We start from the raw sequence: 13,612 nt of genomic DNA on the forward strand, positions 1-13,612 counted from the left end.
TCACTCTTGTGACGTAGAAAGAAAAATATGGAATGCAAAATGACCAAAACTAGGATAACATTAAAATCACTGGTTTGCTAAAACTGTCTTTCACCTTTTCACTGTTTTTGCAACAACAGATGCAATAGTTGGAGTTACAGTAAATAATATGTAGTAAGGAATTAAGACAGCTATGTCAATAAGACTACTCAGAAAGGGGTTCAGAAATTAGAATAGGCAGTCTATTAATTCAATGTTTTCAAAATGAATGAACTGATTTAACTTCCTTGGTTAGTCATTTCCACACTCTCTGGGATCTTAAAACATGTTCTTTACTCTGTGGGTAAGAACAAATGTGGGCCAATTGCTGTGAGTTAATTGAAAAGGATTGTTTTCTTGTTGCCAAGAAACAGCGCTTTCTTACATTATGCAGGTCATTATGTGCACAGATCAAGCTTCCTGATTTTTCTTTTAGAGTTTAAGAGTATAGGCTGCTGTGATTTCTTTCTCCCTGGAGGACAGGAGTGTAACTCAAAAGACTTTTAGGAGAGTTGTTCCATTTCAATTTACCAGGTAAGATTTGGATTTGAAAATGCTGCTTTCTTCTGATTACCTTTCCTTAAATCACTTCAATGTTTTTATGTTGAGGGAGTGGATCTAAAGTGATGATTTTACTTGCTTGGTTTTATGTAAAATTATGCTAAACTTATTTTTTTCCTGCTGAATATTCTGTGAGGAGAACTAAAAATAATTGGTGTCTGAGAGTTAGGCTCTCGCTATTTTTTTCTCCTTGATTTCTGAGTGGTAAATATACATACACCTAAAAGCTTGGAGCTGAAGTAGCCAAATTATTTCTATGGAAGTGAATATCATCATTTCTATTTGGAGAAACCTTGTTTGACAAGTTTCGATAGATAAATGGGACTTTACATTTATTTGTTAATTTTGAAAGGAAGACTTGTTTATTTTATGTATAACTTGGTTGTCTCTTTAAAAAAAAACACCTCTAATTTCTATATCTTCTCTGTCAGATATTTTCTTCAGGAATTTATTTGAAAGATAATGACAAAACTAGGGTTTTGTATTCAATGTAGCTTACTAACAGGTGTGATACAAATAAAAAGTTGGCTTTTACCTTATGAAGAAAAGTAGCATCCAAAGTTGTTTTCAGGTTCTTCAGTGGAATATTCACTGTTGCTGTTAATGTAAAGTGCTTAAAAAGGAAACTGAGTCATTGCTTAAGTCAATCATTCTCCCACTCAAAGGAAAACGAGTTGCTATTTAAGTTCAATCACTCTCCCACACAAAAGAAAGTTTCAGGGCTTTCTTTTATAGTCTTAGATGGAACCCTCTGGTCCAGTGAATCCACACTTAGAAGGTCATGCAGGTTACAATCTATATACTGAAAATATGTGCTGCCAACTTTGCAAAGGAACCTAGTTCTGTGATGTTGTTGATCCTTTCTTTAAATGTCATATTTTATTTCTTTTCTTGCATAACTCTGGTTTTCCTACAAATATATTTCCTTTAAATTATGATCATTGAGATAGATACAAGTCAGATCAAATTGTTGTCTCATTAGGCAAATTTTCTTTCAGCTAGAAGACACATGGGTATAATTAAGACCTTATAATATGAACCCTAGTTGTTTCAGGGAGTAGCGGGGAATCACTATAACACATCTATACCTGATAAAATAATTTGGGTATTAAATGAGTGAATCAATATTCTGAAAGAAAATTGTTAGAATAGTGTTAATGAAGTGATTATTGAACAGGATGTGCTATATCCATACATTTTACTTTTAACATGTCAAATTTTTATTTTCTTTCTTCAATTGGCATATATTTTAAAAATTAGAAAACATTTTTAACTTCTCAACTGCAATATTATGATTTTGGAACTGCTAAAATTCCTTTTTTCACATTGCCTAATCTAAAAAAGTGTTTCTAAAACCTGAGAATGCTATCTCTATTCTCTTCCTATTATTAATTGTTCCCAATTTAATAGTGTTAGAAAAGATTCTGTGATTGCCACAGGAGAGAGGTGGGAGGTAATCTTAGCATCTTGTAAATACCACACAGCATGCTACTAAATATCCTACAATATACAGGCCACTCATTACAGCAAAGAATGAGAATTACTGCTTTGCATGCCTCATATATGCCACTGTGGCTAGCTATATCATTACCTGTTAACATTCTTATTTTCAGGATAATCTGAAACTCTTTTTATTTTAAATATTGGCCCATAGGATCATATCTATTTTTTTCATTGAACTTTTTGGAAACCATCTATTTAAAGTCTAGGAATCGTGATCTAATAAGATTGTCCAGTCGTTCTTACACACTGTTACTAAGAATAATCAATATGGTATACAAGGGGAAAAGATATAAAAGTAAATATGGAAAATTATGAGAGAAGAGTGTTCATTCATATCTTCTATCTATTTTTATTGCTATCCCAGATAAAAATAATAAAAGGAAATAAAAGATAAATGATAAAAAGAAAGGAAAAAGAAAGCAATAATGCCTCTTTCTAGAGTAACTTTAACTCAGAATAATTCTTTCCCACTGTAGATATTTCTCTCTCTGATGAATTAATTATAATTCCTTATATATTTATAGTTTTTCCTAAGAGCCATTTATGAGGGTATTAATTTATTTTTAGGTTAAGAATGAGAAGCATAAATGAAGCAAAGTCTTATAATTAAAAATTCCATGTTAAATTTTTATTTATTTTTATCGTCTCCTTTCCAAATGCTCATTTTCTTGATATATGTAAAATGTTGGTATATGCAGAGTTACATACTCTATTAATAAGTCCAAATGGGTAATAGAAGGAAGGCTTGATGCTTTAAATCATTTAACTCATAAAAATTGTGCTTAGCATGATTCCTTCATCCCTCTTAGCTTCTATTTAGAAATAGATATCTTATGAGGTAAGGGTTTATCAATAGAAAACACTTTCTTATCAATATAAAACTTTTTGAAGCAAACAATATAATTGTGGCTATAAACATGTTTTAAAATTGTGAGAATATATTTTGTGGAATTCCAAAACATCCTGATACTAATAAAATCTTAGTGGTGTTGATAGATTGCAGAAGTTTCCTTGCTGTGTGAGTAAAATGAGTAGTCTTTCATTGTTTCTTCTGGTTTTATCTTTGTTCTGAAGTTTGGAGGTTTACAATCTCTAAGAACCTATAATGCCTTAACTTTGAACTGGATAAAAATACTTGTCTCTTCATGCCATCATGGAAGTTAAATAAATTACTGCAGTTTAGTACCTGTCATAAGGAACTTAAGCAATGATTTGTGATCTTTTTTGTAATTGTAATCCTAGGCTAGGATAATTCCTTTCACAGAAAAGATTTTACATGAATCTTAAAAATCATCTGATGTGTCACATCTGATGCTTAAATTGCTTAAATAATGTTCCCCTGGTTACTAGTATGCTTTCATAGCACTAATAAAATGTGTTACTATTTCAGGGAACAGATATTTATAAATATTATATTGAATCATATAAAATTACCACTTTTATGGGTCAGACAGCCTAATATTGGAAATTTTGTATGACTCAACTGAATATGTAAAGAACATCATATTTCCCCAAACAAAATTTTATCTGATAAAGTGTCTGGCATAACTTAATAATAAGAGTTCTTTGAATGGGAGTCAACAAGCTAGTCTGTGGGCTATCTCCAGACTGCTACATGTCTTTGTATAGTCTATGACATATAAATTATTTTCATATATTTAAATAGTTGAAAAAAGTCTAAGGATAATCCTTTGTGACAGATGAAAATTATATCAAACTTGAATTTCACTGTCACTGTCCTCCCGTTGTTCATCGATTTGCTCGAGCGGGCCCAGTAACATCTCCATTGGAGACTTTGTTGTTACTGTGTTTGGCATATCGAATACATCATGGGTAGCTTGCCAGGCTCTGCCCTGTAGGCGAGATACTCTTGGTAGCTTGCCGGGCTCTCCGAGAGGGGCGGAGGAACCGAACTCGGGTTGGCAGTGTTGGCTGCGTGCAAGGCAAACGCCCTACCGCTGTGCTATCGCTCCAGCCCTTGAATTTCAGATTTCACAAATATAGTTTTTTGGGGGTAACAAGCCATGCTCACTAATTTACATATTACATTAGACTGTTTTGCCCTGCACAGTAGAGTAACTACTACATAGTAGATGGTCTGTAAAACCTAAATGTATGTATTACCTGCTCCTTTATTTTTGGTTTGTCACTTAGGTAAGTAACTTAAACTTTCTGAGCTATTTTTAAAATGAGCTTTTTAAGAGTCTTCACTGCATAGGATAGTTGTGTCTCCTACATCATAAATACTCTTTAACTGTTATAATAATGATCATTAATATTCTTCCACGCTGTTATTGACAATGATTAAAAAAACAAAATTAAAGAAGTTTGAGAAGCTTTGATGAGCTATAACTATTGCATCCTCATATTATAACAGTTATCAGCATTCTGTGAACTAATAGTAAAATGTAACCACTTACTTAACTAATAGAAATTATATTTTAATATTTACATTTAATTCATACCACATGGTGCTCTTCAAGTTAAAAGTATTTAAGCTTCTGAGTTTGCAGATTCTAGGTTGCAAATTTGGGCTCTTCTTTTCTTCAGAAAAGAAACATCTGCTGAAACAATTTGTCTAACAGTGTATCAACTTTGTCAGTCCATTGAAAAAAAAAGAAAAACTTTTTTTAAAGGAACATAAAAGGGATTATGCTTAACTTCAACTATTTTCTTCTAAACCAAGAAACATTCCTCTTAGGACTAGATATTTCTAGGATTTTGAAAAGTAAAGGAATTTGAACTTTTCATTTAATTTTCATGTTAAAAACTAAGTAGAATTTTACTTTGTATGTCACGTTTTATACTTCTTATTTAAATATTGTTTGAAAAGCCATGGGATTGTCTAGATTTAAGATTTCTGTATCAAATTGAGCTCCACACTACTTTTTCAGTCTCAGAAAGACTGGGAACAGGGTAGTAGTTATCACACAGCAGAAAAGGGGTCAAGTTTTAAATTAGAAAGGCTTGAGGAATAGCTCAGCTCTGTTACTTTTTGTATGCATTATCAGAAGGATCTGGAGGGAAGATGTCCAAAATCCCAAACAAAAAAGTTTGATGCTCCCAAAGCGAAAACCCAATAGCATCCTAGAGATGTGGTTAAGTAGAACTGTTGATAAACTTCAAGTCTAAGACTTACCAGAGAGGTTACCTCTTCACCTTTTCTACATTAGTTTCCCCAGGGAAAGTTGAAGAGAGGACTCTTGTAGTGCTCAGGTTAAAATGTTTATTTAAGAAGTTAGTGAATAATAACCATTAGAGTTCTCTAGTAAGCCAGCTTGAATTGAAGGTGCTTCTTTTGTTTCCTTACTTTAAAGTAGAGCTTCTGGTCCTTGGGGATTACACCAAGAGTGATGAGTCATATCTGAAAAGAGGAAGGGAAAGTGGTATCAAATATCATGTTGATTCATAAGAATATGCCTGAGGGCTGTTCATAGTATTTCAATGGGGGCCAGAAAGCATAAAGAAAGATCAGACAATAAAGAATTTGAGCAAAGAGTTACTATTTGCTATCATCAAAGACCAGAAAAACCAGTTTCAAATAGAACAAATTCTATTCCATAGAAAAGATTTTTGACATTTTTGTTTCTTCTCATTCCATTTTCACAAAATGGTCAAGTATAGAAATAAAAAAGATACTCAGATTTCAAGTACAAAATATTTTGCCACCTGCTAGGTATTTTGCCATCCAATTAAAATATTTTGCATTCTTTGGTACAAAACCTTATGATACTTGTGGGGTGGAGTGAATTTTTCCTCTGGGTAAACTGTTAGAATCTTTTGGATGAAAGTCAAACACTTCTGTAATTTCCTACACCATATTTAGCTTTTTTTGAATCTCTAATTTCAAATATGCTTCTGGAATGTCAAGAAGATGCCAATTATTATTTTGAATGTTTTTTAATATGATGTAAAATAAAAGTAACATAATATGAATTAGTTCCTAGGTACTACTGGAATAAAGGTAGAGTGCTTAACTTTTAGCAAAGTGGAAACCTCTTAAAGAATTGAAGAGAACTTTCATTAGTCTCTATCTGTGAAAGTAAGTTTGAAAGGAATTTTATCCTTTATCTATAGACAACAAATTATCATATAAGTTAGCAAATGGTCCAAATTCTTGCTTCAATGCCAATGGTTCTGCTGGAGTTATTTTGTCCTAAATATTGGCATTTGTGTCATCCTTTAAAACTTCTGTAATATAGTTCTGGTAATATTTTGGAGTAAACTTTCTATAGTTGTGTCCAGTTTAAGAAGCCTAAAGTTAGAACTTCTATCATAGCTAGCTTCTTTAATTCCCTTAAAAGGCTTATCAGGTTTATTGTATTGGCGTCTGTAGGGAAAGAGTGATAGCATATGGAGACAGCATGAGATCATCTCATCCATACTAAAATCATTTAAAATAGAAGGGTTTTTAATCAAGGTTTCCAAGGGATTTGTTACATCAATGATTTCAGTATGACTAGGCCTATAACAATACAAGAGGCTTGCTTGCCTTTCTGATCAAGAACTAAACAAAGGATGAATTCTTTCCTAAGAAGCTTATGACTAATTCAGGTCTTTACAAGCATTCCAGGAACAAGATTCTTTTTGGTTACCAAGATCATAAACGTGATCCCAGAGGTTTAGAAACCAAAGCAGAAATATATGTATGTATATATATATATATATATATGTGTGTGTGTGTGTGTGTGTATGTATGCGTATGTATATATGTATATATATAGATATGTGAGTATTTATATATCTATATCTATATATATATATATTCAGTGTCTCAATTGTAATGTGGACCATTTCTTTTTTCATTGCTATTTCCTAGCTATTTTTCCTTGTCCTCTGACATTGAGAAATACAAGTATTTTAATCTAGCTTAATGGACTTATTTTTATATAAGGCTGACTTCACTAACAACAACAAAAAACAGTTAACAGAGAAAACACTTTCTTGCCTTATATTCTTTTCTCTGGTCCCCTTATATTTAGTAATGTGACCTTGAACAAGTCAGTTAAGTTCTCTAAAACTGAATTTATTTTTCTGCATAAAAGAAAATGACTCAGACTTTAGATTACTGTCTCTTTTAGTTCTAACAACCTATAACCCAATCTATCATAAAGCAAAATTGAAACAATTCTGTGACCTTTATCTGGAAGAAAAGACAGTGGGAGGGAAACATGATAGGAATTTTTTCTCAATTCTCCCACTCCCAGAAATACTGCAAATGGTTGTTGACTCAAAACTTTATTAGGCACGTTAATTATATGAAGAATCTATATATTTGAAGACAAAACAGTGAACAACTCTAAGCTAACATCTTTTATTTTTCTTATGATCCATTTCAAGTGATTAGGAGGAAGGATGGCTTGGGTACACTCAACAGTAGTCAGAGCTTACTCCTGGGCACCATATACAGCACGAGGCATTGAACCAGGATTTCCTTACTTGATGTACTAAAGATTTACTTTAGCTCCAGCCATAAATACTTCTTTTTAATGGCTTTATTTCATACATACAAACAACTAGAACTTTTCTCTAATAGACCAACTCCTTATCTTCCACTTTGAGGAAAGGGAAAGGGGGAGAATATTAAGTTGTTAAACATTCTATTGTGATTCTTGAGAGTTCCTCAAAAAACAGAAGTATTGGGAATATTAAAAACTATCAGAAAGATCCAATAATAGTATAATAAAATGCCCAGTTTTGATTAGATAGTTTAATTAATAGACTGGGAATAGGAAAAGGAGCTAATATAAAATGTTTGATTTTATGAATCTGATTTCTAAAAACAAAAGCATTTCATATACTTCCTAGTCTTGCTCTATTTGTTCAAATATACTGCTAAACATCCTTGAGATAGTGATTTTCACTTACAAGATATATGGGAAAAGTTGACTAAATTATTCCAAAGTGTTCCACATAAGAGATATAAAAGCTAATGTTCTTATATGCTTCCAGAACTAGCCTTGGTGATAAGTTAAATATTTTATAAATCATAATTGACAAATAAATATTTGAATTATATCTGCTTACTATGTTAGGTTATGGAAGGTCAGGTTGCAGAAGGTCAGGTTGCTCCAGTGACACCATTGGGCAAATTACTAACAAATGAAATAATTGTGCATGAAAAGAAAATAGCAAAGAATCAGTGGCCAATTGGTGGGCTATGCTTAGATTTCTCCATCATTACAACGAGAACAAATTAATTTAAATTTTTTATGGAATTTGAAAAATCTGGTATATGTAAAATTAAAATACCCAAATTATCAGCCAAAATAATGTAATAGTATTTATAGAGCTATTATCTTCATTACCACATAGGCGAGATTCTCTTGGTAGCTTGCCGGGTTCTCTGAGAGGGCCGGAGAAATCGAACACAGTAACAATAAGTCTCAAAATGGAGACGTTACTGAACCCGCTCGAGCAAATCGATGAACAACGGAGGACGGTGTGTGTGTGTGTGTCTTATCTTCATTAAATATAAAATGTACAAGTTAGGTAAAAGTTGAGTGTTAGAAAGCAATATTATAATATTATCTTATAGTAATAGCAATAATAGTAATTATTGGTTGAATATACAAATTAAGAGAATATTTAAATCAAGCATCCACAACTTTTAACTAAAAACAACAACAAAATCTCTTTTTTCAGATTTTCCATGGTATAACCTATTTAGATATTGTTTCAAAATTAATAACATACTACAGATTAAATTGATCTTTATATAGAGAGAAGCTATTTAATTTTATTATTTATATTTATTTATTTAGCTTTTGGGTCATACACAGCATATTCCGGGATTACACCTGGCTCTGCACTCAGAAATTACTCCTGGTGAGCTAAGGGTACCATATGGAATGCTCGGGACTAAATGTGGATTGACTAACCTGCTGTACTATCTCTCTGACCCCCAAAAGCAATTTAATTTTTAATTAGCCTTCGTATGGTAGCTACAAATAGAGACAGGAATGTGATAAATATAGTAATGTCTCTAGAGGCTTATGATACTCAGAAAGGAAGGGCATCTTTTTTTCAAAAGATGAACCCATGAGGATAATTTTAGCAATGCCATTCTCTTCTAAATTTTTTTGTTTTCAAGGAAAGCCTCTCTGAAGAGCAATTAAAACAAAAAGAAAGGAGACTTAAAATTTCTTACGGTATTCTATTATTTTTTATCAAAATACATTTCACTGATTTAGCAGATATTACAGGGAGAAGACACCAAGTTCTATATTGTAATTTGGACACCTTAATATTTCAGGTATCTTAATTAAGAAAAACCTGTACCTTTCTGAAACACTGTCATGAGATTAATAAAAAATATCCAAGGCTACAGGAGCTTAGTGGTACAAAGGGTGATAGGTTGGTAGTGAAGTGGTACAGTACAGGCCTGGCATACATGAAGTCTTGTAATTGATTGATCCTTGACCCAAGATGGCCCCACTCACACTGTGTGGCCCTAGTGACCCTAGTGGCCCCTGACATTGCCAGAACAAACATTGCTGTCAGTGGATCTGGGGACCCCTGCATTCTGGGAGTGGGTTAATACCATAAAAATGTCCAATATTATTTTCTATTTTATACAATATCATGTTGTGTTCTAACACTCACCTAACTGTACATTGTATGTGTCCTGCCAATAGCAGCTTTTTAAAAAGCTTAAGTACTGTAATCCACTCCATATATATCCAAAGTCACCTACATTCAGAAAAAGACGAGTACTATCATTTTGCATAGTGATAACCAATGAGAAAATTTTTTAAATTAGCCTTTCAAAAAATATCCTAGGGCTGGAGCAACAGCACAGCGGGTAGGGCATTTGCAAGCGACCGACCCAGGTTTGATTGCAATCATCCCATCTGGTCCTCTGAGCACCAGCAGGAGTAATTCCTGAGTAGAGAGCCAGGAATAACCCCTACGCATTGCAAGGTGTGACCCAAAAAGCAAAAAAAAAAAAAAAATCCTAAAGCGTTTGCATTTACTCATAGATCAGGTGCCTTGGTGGACTTAGTTGTCTAGTTTGCTGGAACAGTTTTGCCTCACTATAATTGAGTTAGAATGCCCCCATACTCTCCCCACGCCAGGATTCACATATAGAATGAAATATAAATTTTTAGTTTCCCTTGCTGCCACTCCCAGCCCCTGCCCACTTCCTAGTGGATGTGGTGAATACTGCATTTGTCCTTCCCACCATCTCTGATCTCAGTTCCTATTATTCTCTTTCACATCCGTCCACTTGTAACTATACTCTTCTATCCATTTTGCATGAATTGTAGCTCATGTGTTTTCATTTCATTTATTTCCCTAAAGCATAGTCACATCCAGCAGTGAGGTTAAAGACTGGTGTATATATCTTAGGAAATGAGAGAATTACAGCGGAGCCCAGAATGGCAAATGCCATGAAATAGAACCTTAGATATCTTTTTCATTAGGAGTGCTCACAGGTAGCCAGCCTAAAGAAAAAGGATATGAGTTTAGGCCTTCAGAGTGGGGCAGGTTCAGGAGTGAATTACTTAAAATATATCTATTTTCCTTTTTGAAATGTACCATTCCTGGTGTTCTCCAGCTAGAGACTTCATGGAGAAATTATTTGTGGCAGATGACACAAAACTGCTTTAGATAAGGTAAGTCCTTATGCTGGCTTTTTTCAGCATCCATCATAGTTCAGATAGTTTCACTTTGATGTAATATTTAATATAATTTTATCAGGTTACTGGTTCCCACACTATCTCCCTACTTTCATTTTTGGAACCACATATTCTTTATGCTGCTTCCAGAATATTTCTAAAATACCTGATCATGATGTACCCTATCTTCAAAAGACTTCAGTGTATTATCACTAAGATTATAAATTATAATTCCAGTTTTACTACTTGCTTAACTGAAATTTAATGAATAAGAGAATAATGTAATGTAAACATAGCCTATATGATCAGAATAGATTTACTAGCTTGTAGGATAACACTGTTTTGTCCTTCCTGCATAGCCTCAGGTAGTTTAGGGTTATTGGGTTGCTCCCATCACAGTGCTCTGTTCCTCTGTGTTTATTTGTAACTTCTTTCTTTGTGCTCTGTTGCTTGTAAATATAGTTTTTCTCTTCTCCTTAAGTTCTTTGTATAGTTTATTCAGAACAATGCCTTTTTTTGTGTGGATACAAGAAGACAGTATATGCTATGCTTTTGTAACATGACTCTCAGTGATATTTTCCTCCTGGGCTTCTGTTCTCTCACCTAAGCCTCAGCTGCCTTTACTTCCTAGCCTCCCCCAAATCAGAGTTCCGACAAGGGATTGGATGGAACCAGGGCAATCGGTAAGCTATGTGCTACCATGGCATCTAGATGGGACTGGCCAATGTGCCATAATGCTTAAGTATAAGTTAGGAGCTTGGTCATGGACAAATGTTGTCATGATCCAAAAAGCAATAACTAGATTTTGACCCTGCTAGGGTTAGGAATGATTAATCTGGGCTGAGCTCTGTAGTCTGAGTCTGTGGCAAGATGTTCCCAGGAGAGCTGCCCTACAAGTCTCAATGTATCTCTTATTGTGTCCATACAAAAATAACTAGTATTAAGGTGTTGATAGAGCTATTGGACTGAGGAAAGGAGAAAAACACCTTAAGAGGTATTTTGCCCTTGGGCAGTCAGGAAGGCTTTGGAATATCCTAGGTGGTGTTTCCTTTGAACATGGTGGGCTCTCAGGAAGGGCTTTCTTATGTTGATTTAGCTACCTGAATGGGGGCAGTGGGCTCAGACTGCTTAGGAGTTGGAGAGACAAGGGAGTTGGAGAGGTAGAGAGCTGGTGGAGCTGTAGAGAGAAAGGAGAGAGCGCAGGGCAGCATGATTGAGTACAGAGAGACTAGCAAGGGGAACAAAAGAGAGAAGAATGTAGAAGAACACAGGAGTAGGCTCAAGGAGAGAGAGAGAGCCCAGGCTGCGAGAAGGAGCACGGAGAGATGAGCAGGAGAGACAGAATGAGGGGAGAGATGGGAATGAGGGGCAGTATGAGACTAGAATGGGAGACTCAGAGAGACTGGGGCAGGCGCACGGGAAGAATGGGATAAGTGGCAACTGATCAATCAACCGACTTGGCCCTCGTTTCCTCCACCATCTGCCCCATGGCCTGGGCTGTCCTGGCTGGAGGAGCGACCCAGGGCCTACCCTGAATGAGGGTGGCTAAGGGAAGAGCCATCGGGGCCTCCCCCTGGCCGCCCACGGAATTTATACACTAGCGCAAAAGGCAAGATGATAAATTATAATAATGCAAAAGAGCTAGTCTTGGGACTAGAAAGATAGTACAGCATGTAATGCAATTGAATTGCATGCACACCACCCAGATTCAGTACGCATGGTCCTGGAGCTTCCATATCCCTGAACACAGAGCCAGGAGAAAGCCCTGAGCACAGTACAAAAAATTAGTCTTCAGTGGAATCCTATATTTTGTGTCTATAGCACAGCGGTAGGGCGTTTGCCTTACAAGCGGCCAACATGGCCGACCCGAGTTCGATTCCTCCGCCCCTCTTGGAGAGCCCGGCAAGCTACCGAGAGTATCTCGCCCGCACAGCAGAGCCTGGCAAGCTCCCCGCGACGTACTTGATATGCCAAACACAGTAACAACAAGTCTCATGGCGGAGACGTTACTGGGCCCGCTCGAGCAAATCGATGAACAACGGGAGGACCGTGATACTGTGATACCGTGATTCCTAAGATTTTACATCTAAATCAGGGCTTAGAGGTCAATTTAGTGTATTATACACACACAAGTGAACTATATAATGTTACAATGTTACAACCTTTTTAAAAAGTTTAAATATCAGTGTTTGGTGTAGTGCTCCAGGATCAAATCTCTTTTATTTTCCTTGACTTGTAACTAACATTTTTGATATTTTATGGACTAACTTAAATGCCTAAGTATATAAGCTAATTCTTATGAGTGTTAATAAATTACTTTCTATGCATTTCCACTATACTGTTTTCTGTTGAAATGATTTTTCATGACTTAGTTAACAGGATAACCTGTAAAAGATATTTCAAGGTCTGAAGCAACAAGTTGAAGAGAACATTTGAGCAAATTTATTTTTGAATACCTCTTAAACCCCAGTCTCTTACTCTGCCCTTACCTAGAACTAGCATTTCAGCCAAGAATTCTTCTGTCTTTGTATGGTGTCTGTTCATCAGGAGAGAGATTCCTACTACTTTGTATATTCATTATGTAGAAATGTCAGTGTACCAATGGTGATATTTTGTTATCTGACTGCGAATTCTACTTATTAAACTGGGGAGGGGGCATATAGGGATAGTATGATTTTGGGTCAGATTCGGCAGTGCTCAGGTTCTCAGTAGCACGTGGGGGTACCTGGGGTGGAGCACTGGTTTCTCAGAGACAAAGCCTGCACCTAATCCACTGAGCTTTTTATTCAGCTCTTTATCCCTTTTAGTTTTTGTTTTTGGCCTGTGCCCAGTGATACCAGGGTCTATTCCTGGCTCACTGCTGTGGGGGCAGTTCACTTCCATTAGTGAAGAGGAACTGTGCAATATCA

At 35.3% G+C, this 13,612-nt stretch overlaps 1 long non-coding RNA gene across 1 annotated transcript in view; it reads left to right on the forward strand.

Moving 5' to 3' along the window:
* The first annotated feature begins 505 nt into the window (after positions 1-505).
* The window catches only part of LOC130019775 (uncharacterized), a 49,087-nt gene continuing 35,980 nt past the window's right edge, over positions 506-13,612 (forward strand). Inside the window, exon 1 of the long non-coding RNA XR_008791889.1 lies at positions 506-552. This is a non-coding gene — a long non-coding RNA (uncharacterized LOC130019775). The remainder of the gene's footprint in view (positions 553-13,612) is intronic.

This window comes from Sorex fumeus, unplaced genomic scaffold (assembly GCF_029834395.1).
Source record: "Sorex fumeus unplaced genomic scaffold, SorFum_2.1 ptg000009l, whole genome shotgun sequence".
NCBI lineage: Eukaryota > Metazoa > Chordata > Mammalia > Eulipotyphla > Soricidae > Sorex > Sorex fumeus.